General features: G+C 61.6%; 1 protein-coding gene across 8 annotated transcripts in view; it reads left to right on the top strand.

Moving 5' to 3' along the window:
• Positions 1–22129, top strand: part of EEFSEC (eukaryotic elongation factor, selenocysteine-tRNA specific) — a 115958-nt gene that overhangs the window by 74008 nt on the left and 19821 nt on the right. The gene's annotated exons all lie outside the window — the stretch shown is intronic.

Raw genomic sequence — 22129 nt, 5'->3', positions numbered from 1 at the left:
TGACCGCGGAGTGTGCGCCCGTGACCCCGCATGGGACGTGCCTGGTCAAGGGGTGTTTCATTCGGGCGTCCAGACTGGAGTGAAGCAAAGGGGGCCGGTTCCAGGAGCCGCTCCTCGGGGTCCAGGCACCCCGAGGCGTGTCCTGCCCAGCGCTGGCCCTTGGTGCCGCGGACGCAGGCCGCGTCCACTCCCCGAGCCGCGCTGACCCCCAGGCTGCCCTCGGGGCCGGGCAGCAGAGGAAGCGAGTTCAAGCCTGTCACCTGTTTGTAGTTTTCGTAATTTCTGATTTGGCATTTTGATCAGTCTGTTTCTGGTCAAGGAAATGCATCCGCATCTCATAACAGGAAACCCTTTTGTGATCTTTACTTCAAGGCATTTCTCTCTCTCTCTCTCTACTTCCCCCGTCGTTTTTTCTCTTTTGGCAAAAATACAGGCCCAATATGATGTGCGTCTTATTAAAAGTTCAGCATAATTTATTGCCATTGGTTTGTTTACAAAGTCAACAATCCCCAACTGCACAGCGTGGCCTTCCTACAGTCACTGCTCTTTTCAGACTTTCTTGGCTTTTCCTTGGGGCTAGGGTTGGGGTGGGGGACAAGGAAGGACCCACACTTGAAGGGGTTGCGTGGCTCCAGGCTGATTCCTCCCAGGTCACAGCGCTAACCAGACGCCCCACGACGCAGCAGAGCCACCGCCATCAATGCGGGGGTCCCGGGGGTGGTGGACACCAGGAAACTCTACCCCCTCCTCAGCCCAGCAGTCCTCCTGCCCTCAGAGCCCACAGGACGTGTGGGACCCGGTGGGGGGAGAACGGGCGCACAGCAGTGTGTCCAGCGTGGGCCCCAGCCCCTGCACACGTCTCTCAGGGGGAGGACGGAAAGTGGGGGTGGGCTGGCCCAGTCCCTAGGGCTGACTTAGCCTGGGCCTCGGGGGGCAGGGTCCTGGCAGAGCTAGAGGGGCTGCCCCCTCCCAGGCCAGCGCTTCCCTCGTCACTCTGCTGGGGGCGCCCCAAGCCCACCCCGGGACCTATAGACAGGACCTGGGGACATAGCCCACAGGGTCCAGCCTCCCGGCCTCCCTGGTGGGAGGCGACGCAGCAGAGGCCAGGGCAGAGTCTGAGCTGACCGCCCTGGGCCACCACCGTGGGGCTCCCCGGAGCCCACCGCGTCTCCTCTCACGGCCTGGCCCCCAAGGCCCGCATGTGTGCACCGAGCCCCGGGCACTTGTGAGGCCACCCCCTCCTTACCGCACCTGCCCTGCGGCAGCCTCTTGCAGCGACCACCAGAGGCCCAGGCCACCCTGCAGGAATGCGTTGCCTTAGGGCCCTGGGCGGCAAGGACCCATGGCCTCTGCGGCCGCCCGGCTGGCCTCCTGCTCTGCGTACCAGGGAGGGCCTTGCCCCGGGCTCCCAAGGCTGGGCGGAGCTCCTGGGAGACCAGAGTGTGTGGTGGAGCGTTGCCCGCTCACCGTCGTGAGCAGGTGGGCAGGGAGGTCAGGGAGACGTGGGCTGGCCCGTGAGGCTCGCTGAGACTCACCGTGGGGGTGGGGGTCTCCGCTCCGGCCTCCGCAGTCCCTTGGTTACGGTTAGATTTGACAACTTCCCCAGGAGTTGGGGTCTGCAGGGCCTCCACCTCTGTGTCTAGGGCTTCCCTCGTGTGAAGAGGCAGAGAGCCTGCCGACCTTGCAGCGGAGCGGCAGCCCTGGGCGCAGAGAGCTCGAGACCCCGGGTGATCTGGAGTCTTTGCGACCTTTCCTTGCAGATCCCAGGGCTTCCTGCCTCCCCACCCCCGACTTCCCAGGGCCCTCATCAGGCGTGGGGAGGGGCTACCGCGAGCCTCAGTCCTGGGGACTTCCCCCTGGTTGGAGCGTTGAAAACTCCAGCAAAGCAGACACGCGGCATGTGAAGCTGCTGACCCTGGTCTCCTGGCCTCTCTCACAGGTGCTGGGCTCAAAGCCGGTGGCTGTCCCCGTTCCCCTGGAGACCCTGGTGCAGGAGCTCCCGGCCGCCTGCCGATTCCTGAGTGTTCGCGGCCACGGGGGCCCAGGAGCTGGGCGGGTGGGGGCCCGGGGGCAGGAGGGGGTGTGAGGTCCCGAGCGGCGTGTGTGTGGCCCCAGGGAGTCAGCCCCACACAGAGGCCACACGCTCCCTGTGTGTGTCGACCTGAGTCTTGAGGGGCTGCGGTGATGACACAGAGGCCCTGAGGTGAACTGTGTGATCATGTTGTTCCGTGTCGGGCGCTGCAGGAGCGTCCAAGGAGGCGCGACCCGGCCAGGGGTGCGCCCCGTCAGGGCCGCGCCGTCACCAGCGCTGTGCCCACCCGGAGCGGCCGAGGACCTGGGGGCCGTGTGCCCGGGCCGGGGACGGGCGTCTGCAGGGGCCGGGGCCGGGCGTCTGCAGGGGCCGGGGCCGGATGCCAGCCTCCACTCTCCCCACTCCCGCCCCTCGTCGCCCAAGCCCAGGGTCCGCTTTGGACGACCACCCCTGCGCCCCTACCTCGAGCCTCCTCAGTCTGCAGGGAGAGGAGCTGGGGGCAGGGGGACCAGGGCCCTGGGTGACGTACGGGGGCTGGGTCGTCTCAGGGCCGGCAGGGCCCAGGGCAGGTGGGCTGTGCGGAGTGGCCGCTGACCCTGGGTCCGGGTGGCTTCTGACTTCTACGTAAAGAAGACGAATTTTCTCATCGAAGGGGAAAAACTGCCCGATTATTATCAGGGCAAGTTGGTTAGAGTGTTAGTTAAGTCATTTGTCAAAGCTCATTTAGTTGTCAAAATTAAATCATTTCCCTCCATTTCCTGGCGGATTGGTCATAATGATAACTTTCTTGGCACGGCATTTATCATCCTGGTCCAAATGGGGGATGGGGTCGGGGGCAGGCGGGAAGGTGTCCCCAGACCGATACGACTCCCTGGTCCTTCTGTGGCAGGAAGATGCTATTTTAATCGTGCTTAGCTCCTGTTATCACTTACAGCATAGCGTTCACGTAGCTGTAGCTGCAGGCCTGGACTAAAGCAGGGTGATACCAGTGGTCATGTTCACAAAGCAGGGAGAGAGACGTGGGGGGCTGTCAGCTCGCCCACCCCAGCGACACTGACGGCGGGAGACGGTGGCCCTACGATGCAGGGTTCTGATTTCAGCCGTGCGGCTAAAAAAATTAACATCCTAAAATAATTGTGGGAAAAAAAGTGTGGCTTACAAGAAAAAAGGGTCTTGCACAGAAAAGAAAAAGAGAAAACGGTCCAGTCTCTCATTTCTCAGATGCTCCATGACGTTTCCGTAAGGTCAGTCATGTACCTGCTCACAGTTCTCGAACAGCACGAAGGTTACAGCTGAAGAGGGGGAGTCCCCCCACCCACCCTAGGCCCACCGCAGCCAGGCTTGCTGATTTTTCTAAATTTTTCTCAGAAAGAATTTTAGGCAATGTTGGCATACACACAACTCTGTATGTGTGTGTGTGCATCCGCACACACGTACATATATATATATGTAAAATTCTGTTAATTCAGTCAGAAAAGTGTTTGCTTTTTGTTCATCGCTGTAACCTTGGAGGTGTTTGTTGGCGTCTGTCTCCCTTTAGCTGCCTGCTATAGAGCGTGTCGTGTGAAGGTCCTGCGTCGTCTCCACCCGCTGCTTACCCCTGTTGATGGACGGTTGTCCTCTTAAAAGTTACAGCTGATGCTGCACAGACGGCCTGCTTCGGATGTCCCAATGGGCTTGTGTGAGAGTAGCCACGGTCAGCCCGTCCTGGTGTGATCTTGCGTGTACAGTTCTGACGCTCACCGCCTCGCCTGCCTGCAGCAGAGGGGTGTGAAGCAGCATCGCTGCAGGGCCCCGTGAGCCCGCCGACCCCGGACCGCTGTCCCCAGCAGCCGCGCTCTCCTTGCCCCTCCCCTAGCCTACGGACGAGCTCTCTGTGTGTTGATTGGCCACTCGTCGTGCTTTGCTGCTGGTAAATTACCTGCAGGCAGTCTCTGCCGTCTCAGCTGTCTCTTTCACAGTGGTAACTAGTAGTTGACTGTAAACCCTCCACCGTGAGCAAATCAGCCGTGTCAGGCGCTGTGCATCACAGGCCCCCCTCCCTCTCACGCGTCTCTGGTCCTTTGCACACGTGGTCTGACGTGTCAGCCCCTCAGGACTCTGCTGTGTGCTCTGCCCGTCTCAGAACGGCCTCCGAAGTACACGCTTCCTTCTGAAGTTGTTTTTTCATTCTTTCTTTTGTCTGCAGTTACTCTTTGACTTTGCTTTCATGCAGTAGCATGGTGGCACCATTTGAAGCACCGCCTTGGTCGTCAGCTTAAATGCTTCTCTGAGCTTTGTTGCTTTTCACTGATTTATCCTCTGTTCTCCAAACTGTTTCTCTTCTCTCTTAGCTCTCTATGAATAGGCTTCAGCAGCTGAGACTGGTTTCTGCCTCCTCCAATCCCGTGTTTCCGCCTGTCTTTCTCAGGATGCTTGTAGCTGTTACTGCACGCTTATTTTTCAGATGAACTTTAATATCATGTTTTCAATCACCAAAAAGCAATTTTGATATTGTAATTGAAATAGAGCTGAAAGCAGACTGATTCAGAGAGAGTTTGTGTCTTTATAGTCTCTGGGCTTCCTGTCTGATGGCACTGCGCGTCTTTCCATTCACCTGGAGATTCTGAGTTTTCTTCAAGTAGATCCTGCACATTTCTTCAGTTTTTACCCAAGCATTTCATTTTTTTGGTTGCTCTTATCAATTGGATCTTTCCTTTCATTGTAGTTTTTAATTTCTCTTTGTACAGAAAGACTGTTGATTTTTTAATGTTAATGAGTAACACACCACTTTACTGAAACAGACTTCTCTGTAGTTTTTATTATTTTTCCCGTGGATTCCCTTGAGTTTTCTAGGTATATAATTGTATCCTTTGCAAACAGGGACAATTCCATTCTTTGCTTTCAGCGCTCAGCACGCCCCTCTCCTTCTTTGGTCTCATCACATTGCTCAGTGGTCCCAGAACAGTGCTAGGTGCAGGCATCCTTTGTCTATAATTGTAATCAGAATGTGCCTAATCTTTTATCCAGAGGAGCCCTAGCTTTTAGTATCATGTACCTTCCTTCTCTAGGAAGCAGATATTCATTTCCTCTAATTTCTTTTAAGTTTTAACGTCAAACATCATGGAAACCCGCTTTGGCATCTTTCTGGGTGGCTGGTGACTTGTCCTTTGACCTGCTCGTGCGCTCTTTTACATGAGTGGTTTTTCCGGTGTTACCGCCCCGGGCACACCCTGCTCAGCCGCAGCGCGTTACTATTTTAATGTCCCACCGAGCTGCATTTGCCACTCCAGCCGTCGCAGTGCGTGTGTTAACAGTCGTGATCACAAGGCCTGGTGTCCGCTTTGGTCAGTTCAGCTTTGAGCACCAGAATACCAGCTTCACGGGAAGAATTTGAAAGCTTCCGTTCTTTATTCTTCCTGAACAGTTTAAATAAGCTGTATGTTCCTTAGAAGGCTGAAGGTCTCTGAAACCATCTGAACTTTGTGCTTTTGGGGTGTTAGCACTTTGATGACTGTAAACTTTTTTCTTCTTTGTTGGTTTTCTTGATTTCCATCTCTTCCAGGGACAATTTTGGTAAAAGAGTTTACTAGAAAATTTTCTATTTCAGTTATGTCTTCAGATTTATTTGCATTGAGTTTTGCAAGTGACGCCTCTTAATTTTTTTATATGTCGTCACCCTGTTTTTTCCCTAATATGTTGTGTTTGTGCTTTACCACTTTTCAAGAAACAGCTTTTACCGTTGTCTGTCAACTCTGCCATCTCCTTTTCTGAATGAACGCCGTGGCTTTTCTCTTCGTTCTGCGCCCCTCTGCCTGGGTGGGTCCTCGCCGCCTCGGGCTTCCTGCGTGGCGGCTGGGCGCGTGGGCCGGGCAGCTGCTGCATCTGCGGCTGTGCCTGCCCTCTGAGCCCCGCTTCGGTCGCATTCCTCTCTGGGTTTCACGTTACTTTCTAGACATCCTGCTGCCACTTCTGTTTTCAGCTTTGACCCGAGAGTTGTTTAATGAGGAAATCTTTGTTTCCCAGTTGCGTTTTTTTTTTCTTCTTCCTGTTCGTTTGGTTGTGCATTTAGAGTTTTTATTGCATCGTTGGGGGAGAACGTGGCCTGTGTCATGTTGACTGTTTGGAATTTATTGAGTTTTTCTTCGTGGCCTAATACATGATTTTGTACATGTTCCAGGGGCTCTTAAAAAGAAGACTTATCTGTTACCAAGCTTGAGATAAACGCCCCCCGTGCGTCGCGTATGTGGGTGTCGGTGCGAGCTGACAGCTCCCTCTGCCCCCGTCCACTGACGTGCTCGCCCTGTGCTCTGCTGGAGGCTCGCTGGGGCAGGTGCTGTCATCTCCTCGTCCTTTCTCCTCTGCTCCCAACACTTTGCGGTCGGCTGTGGTCTCTGCCCCTTCACGACTCACGTCTTCCTGTGGATTAAGACCTTGCTGAATCACCAGTGGCCCTTGGGCTCATTTCAGCTTTTTCTGCCCAGAATTCAGACTTGTTGGATTTCATTTTGGCAATTCAGGCCTCTTTTTCGTTAGGGCAGTAATCTTGATCTTTTTTTCACTTCTAACGTCTCTGAGTCATTTTGTTTTAGAGGTGATTCTTACTTGCAGTACAACACACCATGACCTTGAAAAATCAAAATGAATATTTAAGCCCCACGGAGCCCTCTGCACTCAACTTTCCCTGTCTGTGAAGTGGGTCGTTTTCTTCAACCGAAACGTTATGTGGTGTTTACTGTACACGTTATGCCGCTAACTGGCACGATGCCATCCTCTTCAAGACATTCTTCCTCGGACTTTGACAGATGAGCCAAGCAGGTCCAGGGAGGTGAGTTTTCCAGAGCTGCCCGACCGGCCGTGTGTGGGCTGTGGTCCCCCCCGCCCAGGGCTCCCCACTCCACACCCCGTGTTCTTTCTGCTCATCGACCGGCCGTGTGTGGGCTGTGGTCCCCCCGCCCAGGGCTCCCCACTCCACGCCCCGTGTTCTTTCTGCTCATCGCTTGTAGCCGCCATCGCACCATCGATGGAAGCCCAGGTCAGCCTGAGTGAAGTGATTTCTGGCTTTCTGGACGAGCTGTGGCAAGTAGGGTAACCTAGTAACCAGGTTCACTTTTTACTTAATTGGAAGCAGACCACGGCGGGCTCAGGGGTCAAGCAAACAGTCTCCTGAGCAGCGCCCCCCCGCCCCGCCTGTCCTCTGAGCGGGAGGGCCGCCCTGCCGGGGCGGGGGCTGCTCACCCGAGGGCCACCCTCTGGACACTGCTTCCGGCTCCTCGTGACCGTCAGAAACAGCAGATGGAGCCAGAGACTTGAGGAAAAAGGCCACCCGGTTCCGAGCCCTCACCTCCTGGGGCCGCGACCTCAGTGCTGAGCGTGGGGCGGGCTTGGCTCCTTGATGGGGGTCGTGGAGGTGCGAGGTCCGCCGCAGACGCTCCCGGGGGTGGACTGTCTCAGGCCGCCGTGAGGAGGAGGGACTCGGGGGCCTGCTGGAGGCAGGAGGTCCTTAGGGCCGGAACCCCCCAGCCCACGGTGGTCCTGGGGGCGGCCGTGTCCACGCTCCCGGCTCTGTTCCTCTGGGGCCCGCATCCAGTCGGCTGGATGACCTTGCTGCTTTGTCTACTCAGGGACAGTCAGTGCACCCAGCCCTGGGCTCCGAGACGAGCCTGCGGCCTGAGCTCGCCCCGCGTGGGAGCGGCCCAGCCTCAGCCCCTGCCGCCGCGGGCACGCCATGGCGGGGCTCGGCCTCCTCTGCCTGCGGGCCAGGCCTGGCCCTGCTCCGTCTGGGGGATGCTGAGGACGGTTGCAGGTGCGCCTGCCCAGTCTGGTCCCAGCGCGGCCCTGGGCGTCCCTCGCTCCCTCTTGGCAGTTGTGCTGTGGGTGAGGGGAGCGGGCCAGGGAGCCAGCCTTCCAGCTGTGAGCAGAGGGTCTCTGCGCAGGCAGAGAAGTGTAACTGGAGGAGCCGAGCCCTCAGCAGTGAGCTCAGGCCTTTGCCTTCAGCCTGGAGCTGGCCTCGGGAGAAGGGGCTGCAAGCCAGGCTCTGCCTCTGGGCGCCCAGTGGCCAGGGCCCTGCTCACTCAGGCTGCAGGGGCCTGGCCGGCCGGCCTGTCCAGACTGGGAGCTCAGGCCTTCTGGGGCCAGGTCCACCCTGGCGAGGTGTGAGCCCCCGTCTGGGTGTCCGGGGCGCAGGGAGGCGTGAGCAGGGGGCAGACACACCCACCAAGCTCCTGGCATGTGCTCAGCTGAGCTTCCCACCCGCTGACCCTCTGAAGGACCCTCCGGGTCTACTGCTCTGAGCCCCACCGTGCAGACGGAGGCCAGTGTCAACGTGCTTCACAGCACTGGCGTCAGAGCCCGTGGGGCGGCTCCTCCCAGCGCCCGCTGTGCCCCTGGTGGCAGCTCTGTCCTCTGTAGCTGGAAAGGGCGGGTCGGGGGCCTCCCACATGCCCGCTTACCGCCTGGATTGTGGACTGGGGTCGTGGGAAGACCTGGGGCGTGGCCGTGTGCTGCCAGAAGGTCCGGTGGAGAGTGGCCGTCCCCGTGATGGAGGGGGCGAGGGCCTTACAGGGAAGACAGGTTTGGGTGAATGTTGCCCAGGGGTCCGCGTCCATCCAGGGACAGGTGGTTGTGAGTGGTGGGTACGGAAAGGGCGAGAACCTGGCCAGAGACCCAGGTGTGCCCAGCACGGGGCCTGCAGGCGAGTCCTTGCGGGGAAGAGCCTGGGGAGGCCCCAAGCCTGGCTCAGCCAGGAAGGCTGGGCAGGAAGTTGAGGGTCAAGACCCTCCTGTGGGGGTGGGCAGGGGACTGCCACTTCTGAGAGCTCACTGGGGCCTCGCAGGTGAGGCCCCTTCCCCAGTTTACAGACAGGGAGCAGGTGCAAGGAAGCATCTCGGGGATTCATTCACACGTGGAGTTTTAGCTGTGACAGACCGTGGGTCCTGCCCTCAGCCCTTGTGACTGAGCTGCGAAGGTCCGAGCAGGCAGTGAGCACTCGTGGCCCTAGTGGCCGAGGTGGGGGGCGCGGTGGTCCTGCCAGCCCAGTGCCCTCCTGCGGGGCTGCCGCTCCTGGAGGCCCGCCCTGAGGGGAGCGCACGGCTCTGCTGGGAGGCCGGGCGCCACACACCCTGCGCTCTGGCTCCAGCCCCCTCGTCCGACCGTAACGTGCATGGACCCAGGGAAAGAGACACGTTTAGGGAAGGAAACAAAAGCAGCAGGTCAGTGCGGCCGCGAGGGGCCCGAGGCAGCGTCTGCGCCTTGAGGAGCGCACGCACCCGCGCCCTCCGACGCCCAGGCGGTGCCGTGTTCAGAGCGGCCGACGAGCCTCTCGACAAGGGTAGCGAACCAGGGCCCCCGAGCCCTGCGCGAGTGAGGCCGGCGGAGGCCGCAGAGCGTCCCGTTTGCCCTTCTCTCCCTGGTGCATGTGCGGCCGTGGGAAAGCACTCTCTGTGGGGAAAAGCCCACTCAGAAAAGGCTTCAGATTTTCTTCAGACGTCTGGTAAGGAAACCAGCTACACGGCGACGTGAACTACTGGAAAATAAGTGAACAAAGCTTATTTACAGCACAGGAGATAGCCCTCGAAAAAATCTGAAGAATTAAACACGGGATTCAGACCAAAGTCACGTGAAACAGCAGTGATGTGTGGTGGGAAAGGATCACCGTGCGGCTGCCTCCGCCGATGGCGCCTCCTGCACCGGGAGTGCGGTTGTCTTTACAGGAATTTGATGCCTGCCATTTGCAGAAGCGGGCAGTGTTTGGCATGCGGGCATGTGACGGGTCGTGCCTCCGCGAGGCCCGGGGCTCCACTCTGTGGTCGCCCCCGGCCCCTCCTCTGCCTTGGTGCGGCCACTTCCCTGCAAAGCAAGAGTCGGGGGGTGGTCAGTGAGGAGAGAGCCTGGGAAAGGCAAGGACCCAGGGCTTCTCGAGGAGGGGCAGCCTTTGGCTCAGAGCCATGCCCACCGCCTGCAGGACACAAGGCCCGGTGTGCGGATGCAGCCCGTGCAGCGCCCGTGCCCAGGGAGCTTGGCAGGGCCCCCTCCTGGCCTGTACCCCCTGGAGAGGGTTCTGAGGGGCGCTGATATGCCCTCCACTGTGGCTGCTCCCCCACGTCAGCTGCTCTGCCCTCCCCCAGCTGTTGGAGACACTCTTGGAAGTCCTTCAAACTCCGACTGGCCCGGAGCCTGGGGAGGTTCACATGGGAGTCAGTTCTCCTGCTCAGCTCTGCTGCTTGTGCAAAGACCCCAGGCTGCTCCGTCTTGGAGTCCCAGCCCCCGGATGGTGCCCAGGCCACCGTCAGGTTCATGCGTGGCCATCAGCCCCCAGGGGCCACGTGGCGGATACACAGAGCGTCCTCCGCAGCTGCTCGGGCGTGTTGGCCAGGAGGCCTGTGTCGGGGAGGTTCTGCGAGGGGCCTTGCTGCGCCGGGAAGGAGGCTGCTCGTCGGCGGCTACAGGCTGAGCGTCTTCTGCTCGTCCTCCCTTCTGGCTTCGCCCCCGCAGCCCTGGGCACCACCGTGATGCCCAGTCCCTCTGCCGCCGCGGCCACGCGCAGAGGCGGGAGACGGACCCTGCTGCCCACATGTGCCTTGCGCCTGAGACAGGGGAGCCTTTGTTCGGCTGAGCGCCCACTGGGAGCGTGCCAGCATTCCCGAGGGCCGGCCCGCGCCCTCCAGGAAGGACAGGGCTGTCCCTGCTTGTTGAAAACTGGAACGTCAGCTAATGAGGAGCCGTTGAGAGACTGGTGGGTCCCGTCCCAGGACAGCTCACCACGGTGGGCCTCGCTGCTCCCCGAGGTGCAGCGGCGGCTGGGCGGGAGACTGCGGCTCCCAGCCTCCTGCTCACAGGATGTGGCCGGGTGCCAGGCCCAGGGGGTCAGGTTTTTTCTTCCCTCCTCACCATTTAGCTGTGTCATTGTGTGAAGAGCAGTCAGAGGCGGTGTTCAGCTCAATGTGTCTCTTGGGGACACCTGCAGAGAGTCAGCTCCCCAGGAAGGTGGCCTGGCCTGGGGACTCGGGCGGTCCTGTCACATGGCCTTATGGGGCCCAGCTCCTGCCTGTGCCCATCTTGGTACCGCTGCAGGCGACCCACTAATGCCCGGGGGCCAGGCGCCCCACAGGGTCTGGGTGAGACGCTGCCGCCTCCCCGCTGTGGGCTGGGGTGATGGCGGCCACGCAGGTGCCTCTGGGTGCTCGGGTGGACCGTCAGCGTGTCCCTACCCTACCCGAGCCGGGGCTGCGCTCACACTGGCTGCAGGCCCGGGGGTCCACGTCCAGACACACTCAGGAGGCAGCTGCTCTCAGGTCTCAGGGCAGGCAGGTTGTCGGGGTCGGGCAAGGCCACCAGCCAAGCACCAGCTGCCGTGGCCTCTGCCTCACGCGTTCAGAAGACAGGACGTGCCTGGGAGGACGGAGGGACCCGGGGGTGGCCACGCAGCAGCCGCTCCCGCTGGGCAGAGGCCTGCAGCCCCCCGCAGTGTTGGCACGGGAGGCTGAGGGCCCGCCTCTGGAGGCCCCACCCTTCCAATGCAGGGTATGCGGATTTGATCCCGGGTTGGGGAACTAACATCCCACATGCTGCAGGGCAACTAATGCCGTGCACCGTGACAGAGATTCCACACATCACATCTGAGACCCAGCACAGCATGTTAAGAAACAGTGCCCAGGCCACGGGTCACCCGGCCTGCCGGCGCCTCTGCCCGCCCCGCCCGCTCCTGCCCTGCACAGGCCGCGGGACTGGGGGTGTGACTTGTTTTTTCCTGATTATAAAAGCAACGTGTATTTCTAGTGGGAAAAATAGAAAAGAGTAACGGGGGAATTGACTGTAATTCTATCGATCACTCTTATATGAACTCCCTTTAATTTACTTTCCTGTGTTATAGGCTATATATTTGTATATGGTGGACATCACTCTGTTTAATTTTTACTTAATATGTCAGTGTTTCTGATGCATGGAGCACCAGTTTCACAAATATGTCCTGTATCTTTGAAAGCGCTTCGCTTGTTGCTATTTCATTGTTTCTTACTATTATCCTTACGTTATTTTCTTTCTTAAATTTTCCGGAAGCACTTTGTGTGATGCCAGTGATGCCTGAGGCATGCCGTTTCCGCAGCGCCTCACCATGCCGGGAAGAGCACAGCCCTTTCTGAGCACCCTCCGCACGGGTGTCTGGCACAGGGTCTGGCTGCCTGTGTTCTGTTTTTGACTATTTATGTGGCTGTGCTGGGTCTCAGCTGTGATGTGTGGAATCCTTGTTACGATGCATATGGGATCTGAGCTTCCCGACCAGGGATCAAACTCGCATACCCTACATTGAAAGGCGGATTCTTAACCACTGGACCACCAGGGAGGTCCCAAGGCCGCTTGTCTGTGAATCCGTGCTTTGAAGAATGGTATTATGTATTGCCTTTTTCAGTTATAGTGGAAATGCATACTTGCGGATAGCTTCACACACTGTCCCCTAAAGCTCAAAGTCAAGTTCCCTAAGATTCTGCTCCCAGAGAGAACCAGTGGTAAGGGCACGTGCACATCTGTTTGATGTCTGTGTGCACACACGCACACTCACAGATGCAGGTACACGCAGGCGCACACACACACAGATGCACATACAACAGGCACACACACACACGCACGTGCACCCGCACACATACACACAGGCACACACACGCGCGCACACACATGCACACACAAGTGCACGTAGACACATGCATGCACATGCACACTCACAGGCGCGCACACACACAGACACACGCACACACAGAGGCACACGCATGCGCACGCCCTCGGGAGTAAAGGGCCCGTGGTCCCCGCGGCCCTGGCTGTGGCCGTGTCCCGTGACGCGCTGGGTCTGGTCCACAGGAGGCAGGCTCGGCATCGTCATGCCCCCAGGACGGGCTCTCCAGCTGCCCCGGGGCCTGGCCGCGCACGGCCCTCCGTGAGCGCCTCCTCAGAGCTGGTCCCGGCTTTCTGGACCAATTGGCCTGTGTGCGGAGTCACGTGGTCCCAGGGGCCAGAGGCCCCGCGCGGGGGATGAGGCGCGCCCGGGCCGCCCGGAGCTGGGTGCAGAGGAGCGGGGGCCGGCAGTGCCCCAGCCTCCGCGGCCGGCCGGCCTCCCTCAGCGCGCGCTGCCATCATTCTCCCTGCGTGACACTCGACAGCGGGGAGTTAGCCAGCTTGTTTCATCTCTTCTTAAGGAAAAGTTAAATTTATAAGCCCAGCCCCGACCTTCCCTGTAACTCATGTGCTCATCCTGCTCCCTGGTTTGATGTATGGCACCGCTGTTTCATTAAACAACATACAGGAATAATTAGTTCGGCAACGATGCCTCAGAACAAAAGCCCTTGATTTAGTTTGACTTTATAAGTTGGTCTCTTTTGATGTGCAGGAGCACATCTGGGGTCTCAAAGAGAGCAGAAAGGAAAATAGACGACGTCTAGCCAGGCTGGGGCTCCGGGTTTCCCAAGCACAGCCAGTAACCCTTTGGTCCCGGGCCCCAGCGGCTGCGTGAGCCCCGCAGACCCGTCAGCTCCCGCACTCGCGCCCGGCGGCCGGGCCTTGCTGCAGCCCCACCTCCTGCGTGCAGACCCTCCTCCTCTTCTTTCCCTCACTCAGCGGGTGCGGCGTGTCGGAGCCCACGGTGTGCGGTGCCCTCGAGTGCTCCGGGGGCCGCAGGTGAGCAGGGCCTCAGCCCCATCTGTCCTGCTCTCAGGTTCTGTCCCCATGGGCTGCCTGGGGGTCTTCCGACCTCCCCCACCCCAGCTCCTGCCGCCAGCAGGTGAGGCTGCAGCCTTGCCCGACCCCCGGGGCCCTGCAGGCCCCACAGTCATGGACCCCTGCCCCCTGCCCACATACGCCCCTCTTCTACATGAGCTGCCCCCCTCCTCCAGGCCCCTGCAAATAAGTCCCTCAACTGGGCACCGTGGCTTTTCCCTCGAACCCTGGCGTCCTTGCCGCCCCGGGAGAGCCCTTGGCACACAGTGCCCAGGAGGGAGTGACCGTCGATGCCAGAAGTACTGGGGTGGGGGGCCTATGTCCTGGCGTCTGGCCCCCTCATGCCCCGCAGAGGGCCGGGCGTACGACGGGCTCTGTGCACGGGGGTCTGGCCTGTGCGCCGCCTGGCCCAGCCGTCCGCGTGCATGGGGACCCCCGCTGCCCAGGACCACGTGAGCCGGGGTAGCGGGGGCCTCGCGGGCTCGCGTTTACAGCCGGCGCTCCGGCAGCGGTGGTGCCGTCCTTGCAGGGGGGTTTTGGACCAAGTCCGTGCAGATTCTGTTCCAGCTGGCGTTCGGAGCCACGGGGGCAGATTAAGTGGCTCTCTCTCTGGCTTTCGGTTTCTAGGGAACCAGGTCTGGGACAGGCAGACGGCGGGTTCCCTGAGCCCCCGTCAGGCGCCCTTCACCCCTTGCTGCTCCAGCCGTGCCCCCCTTGCCCTCTCACCCAGGACACAGAAGGACGCGCCCGCTCTCAGCAAGGCCCAGTGGGAGCACCAGGGCCGCCCTGCCTCCCCGGCCGGACGGGGCCCGGGACCGCCCGGCGCACAGCGGAGTGGCTGGCACTGCTGCTCCAGGCTGTCTGGCCCCTGCCTGTGGGCCACAGACCCCCGGGGCCTGCCCTGCCAGTGCCTGCACAGCCCCCCACTCTCGCCTGGCCTGGGAGAGGCGTTGTTTATCCCCACTTCACAGATGAAAACACCGAGGCCGGAGCGGGGACGTGATGCACCCCAGCCCTGCGTCCTGGCCAGGCTCTGAGCCTCGGCCTGCCTGCGTCAAAGCCCCTGCTCGCTCCGCTGCTCAAGGCGAGTCCCCTGGGCTGACCATACACCTTTCCCGCCTCGGTGACACGTTTCCACACTCGGGGCCCGTCAGCCCGCTGCCCAGGCGCCCGGTCCTGACCCGTCCGTGACCCCTGCCCCATGGCTCCAGCTCCTGACCCTCGAGGCCGCGGCATCTGCCAGCGGGAAGGGGCCGCTGCCGGTGCCGGCTGCGTCGCCGGGGACAGCAGGCTTCAGGAGGCTCTCCTGTAATCTCTCTATCCACACGGCCCTCATTTTAATTTGCAAAATTGAACCCAGATCGAGAGCGGTAAAGCCAGAGGACGGTAAATATTCATGCCTCAGTGAGCGAGGGTGGCTCCATTGCCGTCGTGAGATTGGGAGAATTACCTTGGGGATTATGTATATTCATGGGCCGATTTTTATTTGCGATATAACATGACTCCCGTTGGCCTGTGTGTTACCCGGTCTACCCCAAACAGACTTTGCGCAAAGCTCCCGCCCTTAAGCTCCTGGAAGTCCTCTCGAGTGGATCAACCTCTCCCCGCTTCCTAGGAGACAAGCAGGAATAATCGCCCCGCACCCAGCCGGGGGCGGCCACGCATCCTCCTGTGTCCGCTCCGCAGGGCGTGGTGCGGTTCTTGCGTGTAGGCCGCAGCCGAGGAGACGAGTTCTGCTCCCACGGCCATCTTGCCTCCCACCCCAACCCTGGGCTGCAGGACCAGGCCTGTGCTATGTGCCCGAGCTGGGCAAGTGCTCACAGGTGGCCACCCAGGGAGGCCAGTCGACGGCGACCTGCCCCGCAGGGCATCCAGCTCTGTTGGTGCAGCTGCTCGGGAGCACCCGCGGGGGATCGGGCGGAGCCAGGCCTGGGCAAGGTGTCTGGCTGCCGCAAGTGTCTCCTAGGCAGCTCAGAGCCAGGCAGGGTCAGCCGGCCACAGCCCACCGCCTGCTCTCAGACATAAAGATTTTCATGCTATGACGGCAGAGCTGAGCAGCTGCAACGGAGCCCGTGGGGCCTGGGAGCCTGAGGTGGTAGCCGTCTGGCCTTCTGCAGAGACGTTTGCAGCCCTCGGTCCTTCAGCTTTGGGGGACGTGGGCCCTGGAGCCCCGTGTCGGGCTCAGCCCTGGCCTTCACGTCCTCTTGCAATTTCATCGTCACAGCGACCCAGATGAAGCTGGGCTGCATGTCTCCTTTCTGCTGATGACATAGTATTAACAGTAGTCGTGTTCGCGGCTCATCTTCACCAAACAGTTCCTAGCTTTTGATGCAGTGTGAATGGCTCTGCATGGATTACCTGGGGTAATCCCCCTCACTGCCCGGGGAGGCAGGTGCATTTTCCATCTGAGGAAGCAGAGAGGGCAAGCCCCATGTGTGCAGCATCATGGGCCGGCTCGAGGGAGCTGACCCGGGAAGCCTGGCCGCAGAGCCTGCACTGCTGGGGCCCTTGCCCTCAAGTGCAAGTTCATGTGGCAGCTTCACCTCCAGTGCCGTGCCAGCCTCCTTCTGTGGGCAGGACACACGGGATCCCGTGTCCTCCGGGAGGCCTGGCCCAGAGCTTCCCCGCAGGGTCTGCATCCCAGCCCACCACTGCTGTCGGGGAGGCCTTGGGCCCCGTCTGCCCTCTCTCCACGGGGGTCGCAGTGAGACCGACGACTCCTCAGGCCTGTGTGAGGGCTGAGTGGGCTGGTGTAGGTGAGCTTGTTGGAACACTGCCCAGGGTATACAGTAGGTGCTCCCTGAATGGGAGCAGTGGCAGGGGGAGGTGACGAGGTCCCCAGGCGTCTGAGCGGCTCGTTGGTTAGCACGTCAGCAGAGGGTCTGCAGACCACGAGCTGCAGGCCAGAGGCCGGAGTGGACCTTGGCCGTTGGTCTGGAGCCACGGAGAGCCGCGCTGGGCCCCCGAGACCACGGGCGTGGAGGCGGCTGGGGTCCACCTGCCGCCGCCTTGGTCACCGCCTCACCTGCGCTGGGCCTCTAGTGCGTCCCAGGCTCCCCTACGGCCAGCCGGCCCCTTGATGGGACACGCCACTCAACTCACCACCCCACCCAGGGCGCTCACGTGCTTGGCTTTCTCTGCTCCGAGTTCTAGCTTTCCGGGTGTAATCTTCGTCCATCTCACCTGCAGCCACTGCGCTCCTCGGATAGCGTGACAGGGTCCCTCGCAGCCCCACCAGCAGGTGGGCATGTCGGCTGTCTGCACTGGGAGCCTTCCATGTCTGAGAGCCCTCTCCAGATTTCCAGGCAGACCCTAGTCAGCCCAGGGTTCACCCGTGCCTCGCGTGATCTCTCGGGCGTGGAAGAGACTCTGCCGGCCGAAGCTGAGCCTCTTCTTCGGCCCACGGCTCCCTGGGTCCTCGGCGTCCTCCCCACGGGTGGCTTCTCACAGGCCAGGCTCGGCAGGGCCAAGGTGCCTTCGCGCACTGCGGCCGATTCGCCGGCTCTGGCTGGGGCTCCGAGTTGGCCTGGTGTCAGGAACAGGTGAGTGCCCCTGACCTTTGACACCTGTGGCCCTGGAGCCTGCACAGCTGCCGGACGTAGTTCTCCGTGGCTGGGCGTTCTGGGTGACTGCCCCCACGGGCCGGGGACTGGCAGGCCACGGCCAGCGGTCAGTTGCCCTCAGTGGCAGTTTCCAAGAGGGCAGTTAAAGCCAAGCCTTATTTTTATTTTAAAACAAACGTGGACCTATCATGGCATCGAACACAAAAATTTCTATGAGCCTTAAAACTTAGAAGTGGTTCTGTGCCCCCCGCAGCTGGCGTCCTGTACCTGCCCCCCTCTGCCATCTCCTGGGACTGCTGGGCTCTGGAGCCCATGGGCTGGCAGGCTCCCCCGGCACTGTGAGCCCCGCAGCTTGCCCTGAGGGGCCCGGGAGGGAGAGGTTGTGCTTTCGTTTCTGAGACCCCCCCGGTCTTGTCCGAGTGGGCTCATCCTTTGAAACCCCGTCGCCTGCCCAGGACCCAGGCCACCAGGTTGGTTCTCCACAGCCTGAGTGTGGCCGTGTCCCTGCTTGGGACACTTCTCCAGGCTGAGCCCCCCCCCCCCCCCCCCCCCCCCCCCCCCGGGTCAGAGCTGGCCTCCTTGGCTCACCTCCCGAGGATTCCTTACCCCACAAAAAGCCCGAGGATGTCGTTAAAAACAATTAAAGCCCCAGTTGTATGGAAAACAGGAGAATCAGACATCATTGTAATTCAATTTAAACTTTTATGGGATGACAAATGCGTGCAGGGTGGCTGGGAGGAGGAGCGCGGAGCTTCCTGGCAGGCCCCTTGTCACTTTTACGGTTTTCCATTGTTGCCGGACTGGGTGGCTAAGAACCTGGGTGAGTCTGAGAGGTCGCAGTGGAGGGGCGGGGCCTCTGGTGGGCCCCGCGGTAGGAAACCCGATCCCCCCCTTCCGCCCCGCTGGTGCCCACCACGAGACAGCAGCAGGAGGGGCCAGCAGGCAGCAGGATGGCACGCCTGCCATGGACAGCCGCCTGCCCAGCGCAGGCACCCAGAGAGCACAGCCAGGTGGGCAGGCGCGGCACCGGCCATGGGGCCTGACGGCGCATCGATGCTCGCTGCATCCCCAGGACTCTGGGCAGGGCTGAGCTGGGGCGCTGCACACAGGCCCGGGGGTGACCGAGCTCCGGGCAGGCAGCCTGGCCGGGCACTTGGGGGCGGGGCGGTGGCTGGAGGAGACAGACGCACCGGCAGGCAGAGCCCCCATCAGAGCCTGCACTCAGGTCCGCGGGTGCTTGTGGGTCCCCAGGCTTCTGAAGACGGCCTCCTCCTCTTAAGGGGCGTGTCTCGTTCCTGAGCAGGGGCCCCTGAGACGAACGTCTCCTCGCTCTCCTCCCTGGGGGCAGCTGGCTTTGGCTGAGGCCCCCGGGGATGTCTGCGTGGAGCAGAGCCCAGCGCTGGGCAGCAGCACAGCCTCTCGGGACGAGGCCAGGCGGGAGGGGCCAGGCCAGCGCTGCCAGGCCCGGTTCCTGGTGGTGCCAGTGCCCAGGGGCAGGGGCCGGGGCACTGAGCCAGGACAGGGAGGGGCCGGCCTGACCTCCTGCGATGTCGCCTCCCCGGGAGCACGCCTGGGAGGCCGCTGGGCCTGGCCATCCACTGTGGGAGGAGCTTCGCCCCTTCACCTCGGGGTGAAGTAGGGGCAGGAGGGACCCCCGAGGAGCCCCGTCCCGGTGGGCGACAGCGGGTGGCAGCCAACAGCCCACAGCGCCGCGTGGAGGCGCTTCCCGGCGCTGCTGGGGGCGAGTGGCCGTGGAGGTGGGCAATCAGGGGCACTGAGGCAGGCGTGCACCCCACCACGGGTCTGCATGGCGGTGCTGGGGAGCATGGGGAGGGGCACGACAGGAAGGGCCCCCGCGGCGGCGTGCCCACGAGTACAGGCATGGGTAAGAGAAGGAGAGACTGGGCAGTCAGGAGGAGCAACCTGGACAGACCGTGCGGCCCAGCCGGCCGCTGTGTGAGCCTGCAGGCAGGTGTGCGTGCAGAGACGTCTCCCAACAGGAGCAGATGTCCACCCCGGGCAAGGGGCCGAGCTGTCGAGTGGGCCAGCGGCACGGCCCTGCCCTGGACGCTCACAGGCGCGCGCACCTCGCGGGGCACTCACATGGCTGTGAACGCCTGTGGTGGGACACGTGAAGACTCCGCGGTTTCTCCAGGGCAGCAGGGCCGGGGTCAGGCCTCGGGGCCTTCAGCCCCACACTGAGGCCAGGGACGAGTGGCGACTCAGACAGGCCAGTCCCAGGAGGGAGCACAGGCCGCGGGCACCTCGCTTGACCCCGCAGCTTTCTGAATGGTTCGTTCCTCTGAATGCAAGTGGGTGGGGGTTGACCCCCGGGGCGCATCTGCTGCCCCCCACAGCCCAGGCCGCCCTCTGCCCAGCGGCGTCCCCACAGCCCAGGCCGCCCTCTGCCCAGCGGCGTCCCCACAGCCCAGGCCGCCCTCTGCCCAGCGGCGTCCCCACAGCCCAGGCCGCCCTCTGCCCAGCGGCGTCCCGAGTTTGGCTTGTTGTGCGGTTAATGCACTGGGCGGGGATGTCTTATCTGCGCCCGGCCCAGCTCAGAGAAGAGGGAGAAATAAGAGCAGCAAATTGAAACCTTATTAAACCAAATTGGTCAGGTCTGATGGAGCCAAACCTACATGGATCTTTGAAAGCTGATTTCATTTTTCCCTCCGGTCTGAGCCTCTCTGGATTGCAGTAACTGATCCTGGTGTAAGCCTGTTAGTGTCGACCTTGTGCGTCTCTTCTCTCCCGACTTACATTTCGTTAAGCACTCATGCAGTCTCAGGGCCCTGACCCTCGCCTTCGGCACAGCCAGGAGCTCCCAGGCTCATTAGTGGACGAAAACGGATCACGGGTCCAATCTCATCACGGCCAGTGCCGTTATTACAGCAACCTCTGCGCGTCAGAAGCGCAGCCCAGCCCCCTTCTCAGCATCTGGTGATCCTGGAGGCTGTCCTCGCGTGTGTTGTGGTGGCTCTGGCTCCTCTGTGTCCTACGCTGCAGAAACAGCACTCACAGAGAGCTGGGCCAAGGGCTGCGGTGCTCGTGGGCGCTGGTGGGGCTGACGCGTGTGGGGTGATGGGAGAGGGGCTTCCAGAGGGCACAGGCCTCACCCCCAGGCCTCAGTCCCAGATCTGTGAAGTGCGGTCATCGAAGCCATCTGGGGGTGGTTGGGCGAACAGTGAGGACCAGCTTGTCACTCGACGAGTGTCCTGCGGACGCCGTGTCTCTCCTCTGCCCTCGCCGCCGCTGGCTGGGTGTCCGATCCTGCAGGCTGGTGCTGTGCAGGGCAGAGACGCACGCCTCAGGACCGCGCCTAGGGCCACTGCCCTGCCGATGTTCAGAGGCCTTAGAAAGCGCCCCCGTCACTGTGAGCCCAGCCTTCCGCCGAGGGCCGCAGATGCCGGAAAGCACAGCGCGGAGGCTCAGAAGCCAGAGAGAGCCCCTGAGGGCGTGGGGCCAGGCCGACAGACATCTGTCTGCTCTCCCACTAGCCCATCCCAGACCCCACGGGGCGAGGGCCTGTCCCGCTGGGGCTCTGCTGGCCAGAGCGGGGCGCTGAGGGGCCAGGTCTGAAGTCTACCAGGCTGGCCATCAGGAGGCACCGCTGACCTCCGCTGGGGCAGGGGAGGTGGCTGGGCCCTGCCTCAAGCTTCAGAGCCTTCTTCCTGGATTCATGGTGGGGGTGTCCACCCTGCGGTCCCCAGCGCCACCCCAGGTCAGCTGGTCGGGTGGTCAGGGGACAGGCCGAGGGCCAGGCCTGCCTCGAGGTCCCGGAGCTGATCAGCCCAAGTCTCAGCCTGTTTGCCTTGTGACCTTGGAGACATCAAAAACCTCTGTTTTCTCATCCATAAAATTGAATGTAAAAATATTGACCTGCCTTGTAGGGTTTTATGAAGAATAACTGGCCCGGAGGATGGTAAAGCTTGTTTATTAATCAGAAAGGGCCAAACTGCTCAGCAGGCATGAGCTCGCGCTTGGAAAGCGTTGACTTGCTTGATGGTGTTCCTCCTCCTCCTGCCAGCTCCCCCGCCCCCACCGCCCCCGTCTCGTCTCTGGCCGTCACTCATCACGCCTGTCCTTCCACATGTTGGGGTGCTTCCCCCGTGGAGGCTCAGGTGCCCCCCACACATGGTGCGGCAGGCACGCTGCAGGGACAGGACCCTGCGGAAGGCGGTGAGCGCGCGCAGGGCTGGGGAGCAGGCCCGCAGCGCGGCCAGGGTGAGGGCCCGCGGACGGCTCTGGCCAGGGCCCCACGCACCGGGCAGGGCTGGTGTCAGGTGACACTCTGTGGTCACTCGGTCACCCCGCGCCACATTCCTGGAAGGCCACGTCCCGGCGCCCGCGCGGACCGTGCAGGGTGCCTCTTTCTGATTAATCTTGACGGTGGCTTTTGACACCGCTCCTCTCACTTTCTCTGCCCCCTGACCTCCTGGTTAGGTGGTTAATGGTCTTTAAACAAACACTGGGGTTTCAGGCTCCACCGGGAAGGACCGGGCTCCTTCCGCCCAGCCCCCCTCCACGGGGAGGAAACGGGGGTTCCACACCCGACCTCGTAGACTGGGCGCCCGCAACCTAGCGGCCAGCGCTGCCTTCCGTCGAGGGTGTCGGTGGGGGGTTTCTCTCCTCTGCTGCTCTAAGCAGAGGTCCTCTGAAGGTCTTGTCACCCGACGTCGGTCTCTGCAGACGTGTTGCTCGCGCTGTGTGTGTGGGGAGGGCCTTTTCTGCGCCTGCTCCTCATTTAGCCGCCTTGGGCACAGAAGTGTGCTGCTGGGGTGGGCGTGTGAAGGTTTGGGGACAAGTAAGATCCGTCGCCCCTGGTGGCTTCCAGCCGCACCCCCCTCCTCACCGCCGC

Source organism: Bos taurus, chromosome 22 (assembly GCF_002263795.3).
Source record: "Bos taurus isolate L1 Dominette 01449 registration number 42190680 breed Hereford chromosome 22, ARS-UCD2.0, whole genome shotgun sequence".
NCBI lineage: Eukaryota > Metazoa > Chordata > Mammalia > Artiodactyla > Bovidae > Bos > Bos taurus.
The sequence above is the reverse complement of the archived record's forward strand: the minus strand, read 5'-3'. Positions and strand labels throughout refer to the sequence as shown.